Raw genomic sequence first — 10,729 nt, 5'->3', positions numbered from 1 at the left:
ACCTGTGCCCCAGCTGGATCCTGAAACGGCTTTTCCTTTAGATGTGTGTGTGTGTGTGTGTGTGTGTGTGCACATGTGTGTGTTTAAAATGCATAAACCATATTCTGATGGAGGTAAACGACTGGGTATTTCTTCTAATTTATTGGAAACAAAGTGCAGTTATAATGGAAAGGAGTGAGATCTGAGAGACAAGGGACACAATAATTCCAGCCACCCTGAGCCCCGGAAGTAGGTTCCTGAGAGAGACTTGCCAACAGAGGAGCCCTTTCTCGCCCCTGGCCTTCCTGAGGCAAGGACTGAGGAGTGGGGCTCACACCACTCAAGGACCAGCTTCTGGATTTTGTCTCTCTTGTTCTGCCCTGTCAGGAATTGACACCCTGTAGAGGTTAATTCATGAGTCATACTCACGTCTGGAGACGTGAATGGCTGACGGCAGTGTCTATGTCTTCACAGCAGCTTTGCCGGACTATGTACCAAGTGTGGGGGGAGGAGGCATGGGGGAACTGCAGGGACGTGTAAAGTCTTCTTCCTGAGGACGTGAACGCAGAGAATGCGGGGCCACCCGGGACAGGAGCTGGGGAAGGAGCACCCAGTGGAAGTGGGTACATGTCACCACCAACCAGTGTCTGCTCCGTGGGAACTTTGGATGATGTCTGGAACTTTGCAACTGATTCATTCCTTCTTTCCTTCATTTAAAAACATGCATTAGGACTTCCCTGGGGACGCAGTGGTTAAGAATCCGCCTGCCAAGGCAGGAGACACGGGTTCGAGCCCTGGTCCTAGACACATGCCGCAGAGCAACTAAGCCCGTGCACCACAACTACTGAGCCTGCGCTCTAGAGCCGGCGGGTCCCAGCTACTGAGCCCGCGAGCCACAACTACTGAAGCCCGCGCACCTAGAGCCTGTGCTCTGCAACAAGAGAAGCCACCGCAGTGAGAAGCCCGCGCACCACAACGAAGAGTAGCCCCGCTTGCCGCAACTAGAGAAAGCCCGCGCACAGCAACAAAGACCCAATGCAGCCAAAAATAAAAAAATTAATTCCTAAAAAAATAAATAAATAAATAAAAACATGCATTAAACACCACCATATTCTAGACCCTGGGAATACAGCAGTGAATTCAACAGACAAAACCTTATTCTCATGGAGCTTACCTTCTAGGAGGGGGGCAGTGAACAAATAAACAAGAAAGTACACAGACTGTCACATGGTAGCATGTGCTATGGACCAAAATAAAGCAAGTCCTGGAAGGTAGGGAACACCAGGTGGGAGTGGGTTGCTATTTTGTATTAGATGGTCAGGTACAGGCTTGCTGACATTTGACCTGAAGGCAGTGAGAAAGTGAGACCTGAGGATAAATGGGAAAGAGCATGTCAGGCAGAAGGAACAGCAAGTGCAAAGGCCCTGAGGTGGAAGTATACTTTACATGGTCAAAAAATATCAAGGATGTTAGTGTGTCTGGAGTGGGGGGGGGCAGTATGGGGAGATGAGGTGTGTGCAACAAATCAGCACCTGAGTTTGGGAATCAGTGATCTAAGGCAATGTTTCCCACAGCATACTCCATGCAGTGGGAGTATAGGGACCCCTGATCCTTTGGGGATTATGCCTCTGGCTGCACCACTCTCTATACTCCTGCTGCTGACATTTGTTAATCTCCAGATGTTCTCCTCATTTATAGGGGACTCCTGGTCTCCACTCCACCCTAATCCTGTCATCACTCGAGGTTATTTCGTGGCAGTGTAGATGATCCTCCCCACCTTTGAGCTTAAAGTTTCCCAAAGTGTGTTCTTCCAGTTATGAGAGATGTTAATGGATGTTGGGATGTAGAGAGTAGATGAGATCTATGACCAAATAAGTGTGGGAAATGATGAATAAGTAAAGAGTAATGGAGAAAAGTAATTTTTCATTTAAAACCAAAAATGATAGAAGCCACTTCTGTCTTCGAAGGAGGATGGCATGGTTCACATCAGTAAGAAAACACATTCTTTATGGCTCCATTCCACTCATAGAGACTGGAAAGGGGAGGAGGAAGTAGAAAGGAAACACAAAGATTTCTAAGCCTCTGCCCTCTTTTCTGTTGATACTGGGCAAGTCCAAGGGCAGAGAGCCCTTTGTTATGGCACAGATGTAGGGTGACCACATGCCCTGGTTTGTTGGGGACTTTCCTGGTATACAACTGTTGTCCCAGAGAAACTATTATTAGGTCCACTTTCATTCTCAAAAGTGTCATAGTTTGGGTGATAAATTATGTGGTCACCTGTTAACAAGGCTTTGTGGTCACCTGTTAACAAGGCTTTGAAAGTGCAAAAGCAAGTCCAAGGCCAATAAGGAGGGGAGAGCAAAGTTGTTTTGTACAATAAAGTGAGAATAGAGTTGGGGTGGGGGTGGAGGAGGCTGCTGGGGAGACAACAAGGAAAGTTTTGAGGGGAAAGGGGGCTAAAATCATGTAAAAGATTTCCACCACCACAAACCTCAGTAAAGCCCGCTGAACACACCACGGTCTGGTGTGGGTATTTTGGGGAAGGGGACATCATGGAAAAGGGACTGAAATCCACATCTTGGTCAGCATAGAGCAGAAATAAGAGGGAAGTGGTAAGAGGTGCAACCTGAATGGGTTGGACAATTCAGGGGGAGGGTGAACTCAGAGCCGGAAGCAAACACAAGAACACAAACCCTCTGAAAATTCTCAGAAATCTCAGGGAGGGCACCAGAGTTTCCAAAGAACTTACAATTGGGATATTAACAGTGGTATTTAAATGGATAGTTTGGCCTCAGCATATATCTGTGTTGAAAAATTTAAACAGGTTTCTTTATGGCGAGACTTCTCAGAGCCTCCGATATGTAATGTACTTTATGAATAGTATTCTTTAAACTCCCTTTTATTTTCTTAGGGAGCATCCCATAGGACAGGAAGTAATCCTTGTAACGCCCTGTGGGAAGAGCTTGTTTAAGGGGACACCCTGCCCAGGCGGGACTGTCACAGGGAGACCCCAGCCTAACTCTGCTTCTGATTCTATGCAAGGAGGGTGCAGAATAGTCATTATTAGTCTTTTATGTGGCAAATGGGGTAGCTGTGCCCAGTCTGAAGCGAGGACACCCCCTCTTCCAGCTTTGATCTGTACCCAACAGCCCCCAATTGTTAGTTAGGCAGCCAGAGACATCTCTCTGGGGCAGTAGCGCTCAGCTGGGAGCAATTTTGCTCCCCCTCCCAGATATCTGAAAATATCTGGAGACATTTTTGATTGTCACAATGGAGTGGTGTGTGTGTGTATGTGTGTGTGTGTGCTACTGGCATATAGGGGGTAGAGGCTAGGGATGCTGTTAAACATCCTACAATGCACTGGAAAGCCCTCCCCCCCACCCACAAAATAGAATTATCCTGCACAAAATGCTGCTGTTGAGAAGCCCTGCTCTAGGCTCTTCCTGGAGCTCCTGTTCCGATACATAGCTAAGATGAAGATGTTGACCAGACTCTCCATGCCCCAAGCTTGGGACCCACAGCGATTTCAACAGAAGTAAAATGAGCACTAAATAATGATTTAAAAATCTCAGCAACTAGAAGGATGGATGAGCAACCATCCCAATTTGCCCTGGACTGTCCTAGTTTTAGCACGGAGAGCATTGAGTATTAGCATTGATGGGTTCCAGGAAACCCCTCAGGTCTGGGCTGCTAGCAGCTAGGACTCTCCACTTCTGAATTAGCCTTTGTGGTTTTAGAGCAAACAGCTGCCCTTCTCAGTTAGGATGGGAGAATTCCGGACCTTTACAGCTAAAGCAGAGGGCAAGTGAGTTATATACTCCAAGGAGGCTCAGGTCTTGGGCACTAAGACAAACCCCTCCAGCTCACCTGCAAAAGAAGTTGTCCACAACCCACTGGCCTGGAGGATGTAGCTGTCCTCCTTTCCTTGTTGCTCACCCGCACCCATGGCTCCTGCCTTCCATCACTTTCAGAGGAGCTGATCAGTGCATTTTGCTGAATGAGCGAATGGGTGCTGCTCTTCTAAAGATTCTTGGGAAATTCTGTTAAATAGGCTGAGGAGCTTCTAGACGTTTGGCCATGTGGTGGTTGCTGTTTCTCTTGGGAAAACATAATTCTGCAATGTTCTGAACACCCTCAAAGAAATGTATCTGTTTTAACAAGGGCAGGGATTTGGAACGTAAAACGCTTGGCAAAGTCCTGAGAAAAATCTCTCTGTGTGACTGGAAATGAGATTCACTTGCTCCCTTAATGTTTCTTCTTAGAGGATAGAAAAAGCCAGCTTCTCGGTGCCCAGCAGGGAGGAGTATTTCTGACAGTATTTGGAATTACTGGTGCATGGTAATAACAAAAAGCAGACTGCCTTTAGTTGGTTTTATTATTTTTTAAATCCACTGCAGACAATGGACCCCTTGAGCGCCTGCTTCCAGGGTGGAGAGCTCCCACTGCCACCTGCCCTCCACCCACTCCATGCACCGCTCTCTTGTCAGCTGTCAGTCCTGGCCCTTCACTTACCTTGTACAACCTTTGGCAAGTTAGCTAATTTCTTTAAGTTCAGATTTTCTCATCTGTAAAATGGAAATAATAATTTCACAGATTATGGAAATAATCTGTGACTACTTTGAAGATAGGTATTGTCGATGATGTTATATGAAAATATTCTGTAAATTACATGATGCTGTAGAAAAATGTGAAGAATTATTATCAACTGACATATGACAATTGATCATGTTACAAGGAGATATTTCTCATGGATCAGTTGAATGCACTAGAACAGCAGGATGATTTTGCCATCATTAGAAGGGCGTGGCCACTATCAGTTAACGGGTTTTTTTTGGTTTTTTTTTTGAGAACCTGCCTCAAGTACTACGCAGCAACATCTCATAAACAGGAACTCAACAAATAAATAAATCACGTGGTCCTTAATTTTTCACTTCCTTAAGAGCCGATGATCTAAGGGGAGTTAAAACAGACACAAAAAAACAGTGGGAAAAAAATCTGTGTGCAAAGGCCAGCCCAGATAGAGAAAAGGATATACTGAATATACAAAGGTCCAAACTTATGAAATTGAAGAGTGTAGAGGGATGTCCCTCATTCCAAAAGGATTCTTGTCTTTACAAGTGGGTGTATTTCAGGCTTTGTAAAAATAGTGCCCTCCTCTAATACACTCTGGGCATAGATGTTAAAAACTTGCTTTACTGAATTCACCAATGTTCCCTGGAAACACCTAGCTGGAGCAATCTTGACTGCACAAGGAAAGTGGGGGGACAGCCAGAGGCCCCAGTGAGTTAGAAGGATGTTCCTTGAGGCTTGGCACCTGGGCTCTCCCACCCCATTCCACCTGTGTCTTTGCCGTGCCCTTGGGGTGCCCTTGGCAGGCTCCACCTGTCCCTCTGATATTGGAGCACCTCGGGGCTCTCTCCTGGCCCTTTGCCTTCTCACTCTGTTTCCAAAAGCTTTAGTGCTGTCTGCTTGCCGACACCCCTGAAATCTACGTCTCCAACTGTAGACATCTGTAGACACACATCTAACTGCTTACTGGCCTTCACCTCTTGGGTGTATGACAGCAATAATAATGATAAATACTTTTGTAGTCGCAACTGTGTGTAAACACTTACATAGTCTTAACAGACATATTTTAAGTGCCTCACATATAACTCATATAAGCCTCACAGCAGCGCTTGAGAAAGCTACTGTTATTCTTGTCTTCAAGAAATCAAGTCACAGAGAAGATAGGTAGCAGCAGAGTCAGCCTGGCTTCAGGGCCCCCGTCTTTAACCACTCTGTGGACTGGCCGCCTGTGTACTCACGTTCAACACATCAGGCACAGAAAGCATGCTGCAGCTCCCCCATTGCCCTCTCCCTCCCCACCGGCCACCCACTGGCCCTATCTGAAAATCTATGGGTCACTTTGCCATTCTCTTCCTCCCACTTCCATTCCAAGTAATTAGATCACCAAATCCTATCACTTCTACATCTTGCGTATTTTAAAAATCTGTTTAATTGCCCCTGTCTCTCCCTCTAATCTGTTCTCTACGTTGCAACCAGAGGTTCTTCAAAAAACAAACTCTGAGTGGCCATTATCAGTTAACGTTTCTTCAGCTTATCAGTGCACCTTCAGTGGGCTCCAGCTGTCCATTGGATAAATCCTAACTTCTTAGCAGGGCCCACAAGGCCCTCTGTGATCCCACCCATACGCACCTGCTCAGCCCCATCACTCCTCACTGCCCTCCCGCTCTCTCCCCGTTATCTTGGCTGGCTCTCAGTTTTCCAAATGCACTAGTTCTCTCTCTCCCCACTGAGACTTTACCCATGCTCTTTCTTCTGCCTGTACCCCTCCCCCCACTCCCTAGGTCAGACCTGAATCCTTCTCTGATCAAAGACTGTGATGAGCCCTTCTGCTATATGTTCCCTGGCTCCCTTTAACTTTCCAGGAGACAGCATTCATCACACCTTAGTGTAATGTCTTGTCTGAAGTCTATGATCCCAGTTGCATGGGGATAGGGATCAAGTCCATCTTCTTTACCTCTGGATCCCAAGTGCAGGGCCAGGTGCATTGTCAACTATCAAGAAATATCTGTAGCATGAATGAATGAATGGCAGAACAATTTGGAGGGAATAACATAGTGACCACAGTAGCAAAGCCCTTGCTATTTGATAAAATATCAGCTTTATTGAGATAGAATTCACATACCATACAATTCACAATTCTATGGCTTTTAGTATATGCATAGAGGTGTGCAACCATCATCACAATTTTAGAACATTTTCATCACCCCAGAAGAAACCCTGTGCTCATTAGCAGTCAGTCACCATTTCCTTCTATGTTATTTTAAAAAGATAATAAAGCCTAGTATTTGTAGAGTGTTTCACGTGGGTTAACACAGCCCATGTGGGCTCACTGAATCTTGAACAACTCTGTGAGGTGGGCATTTGACTGCATCTGTCAATGAGTCTTAACTTCAGTTTTTGGAGGAAGATCTTTAATCAATAAAAAGTTGCATCTAAAAGGAAGGGGAGGGGTGGTGGAGGTGGCCGGGGGGCTGGAGGCCTGTTTACAGACTGCTGACTCTGGAAAGGCATGGGCTGGGTGCTGCATATGTTGTCACATGAACTTAGGGTGCTGCACCGCACCCTAAGCTCTGGTATGTTGAGTGTCTACAAAACTCACTGTTGCAGAACGTCAATTAGTTGGAAGATACAGATGGTAGAGAAATAATACATAAAGCAAATGGCTTTTGAGATAATAATACAAGATCTCGATTTGAATCCTGATTCTGCTATTTACTACAATTCTGTGACTTTGGGGAAGTTAACCTTCCCAATATTCAGTTTCCTTATTTTAAAACAGTATTCTTAGTATCTTCCTTATATGATTGTTTTGAGGATTGAAGGAGCTAGTATATGCGAAGCAACTTCATATACTGGTGTTTAATGAATAGTAGAACATTTTATTACTAATAATAAACAGATTTGAAAAAATAAGTTAAAACACGCATGGAAATAGCACTATATAATTACTGAAAAATGAGAATTCATTGCTATCCAGATTGTAGTGAAATAGACACACTCAAACACTGCTAATGGAATGCGTGTTCTGAAAACAAAAGGTTAATATGATGCAAAGGCCATAAAGTCACTTTCCTTTGACTTAGATATCCACTCCTGGAACTTTATCCAAAGGAGATAGTCTAAAATAAGCAACAACAACAACAACAAAATCAGTATGTACAAAGCTACCCGTCACGGTGTTGTCTCCAATAGTAAAAACACTGGAAACAACTGAATGATGCTCCAAAGAATGCTTTGGAACTTACAGTTATATCAGCAAGGCGGGATATTAGGCAACAATTAAAAATGCCGTGAAAACTTTTTGGGCACAGAGGGACCCACGTGTGCAGACGCCCTGAGGTGGGAGAGAGCCTGGAAGAGTGTGAAGAAACAAAGGCAAGCAAAGTCCCTGAGGTACAGCTAAGAGGGTAGATCTTGTTCAGGATCTAAACTCAGTGGGAAGCCACTGAAGAGTTGTTAGCAGAGAGTGACATAACCAGAATTGAGGGTTTTAAAATCTCATTTATTATAATGTGGAAAACAATTTGGGAAACTATTTTAAAAAAACACAAGTATGCAGGAAAAGGGTTATGCAAAAATGTATTAGGATGATTGGATAATGAGTATTTTTCCCCTTTTCAAAAATTCCTTAATCAAAAAATAATAAAAAAATAAATAAATAAAATAAAAAGAGAACAAAAAAGAAAAAAATTTCCTTAGTCTTCTTGACACACCGTTTTTCCCCCTTAAAAATGGGGTGAGATAACTGATTCTCCTGCAGAAAGTAGCTATGTTCTCTGTGAGGCATTGCATCCCACGAATGTCGGAGGCATTGTGCAAGGGGAAAAGGGCTTGGGAGGGATGCAGTCTTACAAAATGTGTAGGGTGTGGGAGGTGAATGTGAGTTATCGACCTCCATCAGCTGCTCTTTCTTCCACCAGGTGATAAGCTATCAGAAATAGCTTCCTGTTGATGTTACAGATGTTATAGCTTAATTTAGGGCTGTCAGCTCAAAGCAGAGAGAGGAAGACCATATCACATCGGGCTAGGCAGATGGAGGCTTGGATGTGGACCTCCCAAGGAGCACCAGCAGGAAAACATTGACAGTGGCCTCTGGGAAGGAGCAGACTAAGTGCTTTTGTGAGCAAATCATCATCTCATCTTCAGCAAGTGTTTGCATGTAGTTAGGCAGTGTGTGAGATGGGGGCATACCCCAGGCATGTATAAATAACTGAGCACTTTAATTCATTCACTCACTTATACATGCCACAAACACTGCTTGAGCACCTACTAGAAGCAGGCAGAGTTCTGGTGACAAGGGACACAGTAGAGTAAGACATAGACCCTCGATTTAGAGCAGAGTCATGGATGATTGAATCAAAACCACTTGCAATTGTTTATGAAGAAAATGTAGTCCAGAGAGGTTGAATGCCTCGGGTTTCCAGGTCCAAGTCAAGTGGACTTTCTATTGTTGCAACACTGTTGTAGTGAGAGTACACACATGGAGGACCCCAAATATGTCATGCTCAAAAATCCTTAGCAACTACATGATATTGTGAGCCTTGAAGAGACATCATGGAAGGTTCTAGTCCAAGAGTGGTCTACACAGAAGAGCAGAGCAGTGTGAATGATACACAATCCTGGCTGCTGCCATATCTACCCCAGGTTCAGGTAAAAGGGTAATCAAGGTATTGGGTCAAAATTCTTGGCTTGATTCCTGTAGATTAACTGTAGCTAGAGTTAATTACTGAGAGACTCTGGCAGAGTCAGGAGCAGCGAGGTGTATGTCGACAGTGTAAGGATGAACCTGGAGGGTGCTGAAAACCCAGTTAGGAAATCATTCTGTAAAGCTTCCAGGATCCCCATGCATTCCTAAACTTCGAGTAAGGATGGCGCTTCCTGTTCTTAACATAGCTCTGCAAAGGAAAGAAGACTGTAGCTCTAGACATATTTCCTCAGTGAACTGATAATACATTGCGGGTCGGAAAACACTGAGCAGCACTCAGCCCAAGGAGTGGATTTCTAACTTTAATTTAGAGAATAAAAATGTAAATAGCTACCATTTGTTGTTTACCAGAGAAAGGAGCTTCTGTTAAGTGTTTTGCCTATTTATTTGTATCATTTAACTTTAAAAAGTCTTATGAGATTTTTAAAAATTAGACATTTATTATTAACCTATGAAAGGACTGAGAACCAGAGAGGTTAAGTAACTTATCCCAAGTCAACCAGCTACCAAGTAGTACAGCCAGGTTTCAAACCTGAATATATCTGACTTGGGAGCCATTATTCTACACTGGTTATCTTGTCCCGAGCAAGGAGGTGACATCACAGAGGCCTATAAAGTTCTGTTTTCTTTGTTTTATCTCAGCATCATTTTATGTTCCTCCTGTTCTTCTTCACTCCCAAATTTAGGTCATGGGGGTTTAGCCTGAGACACCCCCCAAAAACCTGCAATTGACCTTCCTTCCCTTCCTGGCACTGTCATACAAACTGCAACCGCCGTCTGAGTTCGGCCTCATTCAATGTTTAACGGTAAAGAAGCCCTTAAAAAATTATCCTCATCAGTTGCCGTACGTCCCATATACACACTCATAATAATCTATGGTTGCATCACACACAGATTCGGAGATGAGGCAAGCTGGAAGGGACCTTTGCTAATATGTAGAGACCCACTTCTTCATTTTATAAAGAAAGATCATGAGTCCACTGGTGGGAAAGTGATTTGTCTGAGCTCATACGGCAAGTTAGTGCCAGAGGTGGGACTTGAACCCAGGCCTCTTGACTCCTCCTCCAAGGCTCTTTCCGCTCTACCGGGCCGTGTGCATATTTGTGGAATTTAAACATTTGTTCACACGGAGGGAAAGAGACTACTAATCTCCATCGACGTAAACTGTCTACATGGAGCAGTAGGGTAGAGCCCTGCCAAGAGAGACAGGAGGTGTTATCTGTTGCTTCACCCCGCTCTACAAAACTGAGCTAGATTATTATCTTCTGAGCAGCATGCCCTCGCCGTTTTGGAAATGATGAAACATTGGCGACTGACCTCCAGTGACTGAGAAGCTTCCGGGTGGGGCTGGGGGGTTGGTGAGGGAGATGTTTCCATCAGGACATCGCTGAAACACAGGCTGGGATCAGAACTTTCTCATGGTCCTGGGGGTAAGTACTGTCTGGGCATGTAGGATTTTAAATTAGTTTGAGGGGT

This window comes from Balaenoptera acutorostrata, chromosome 1 (genome assembly GCF_949987535.1).
Source record: "Balaenoptera acutorostrata chromosome 1, mBalAcu1.1, whole genome shotgun sequence".
Classification (NCBI taxonomy): Eukaryota; Metazoa; Chordata; class Mammalia; order Artiodactyla; family Balaenopteridae; genus Balaenoptera; species Balaenoptera acutorostrata.
This window is presented reverse-complemented; position numbering follows the sequence as displayed.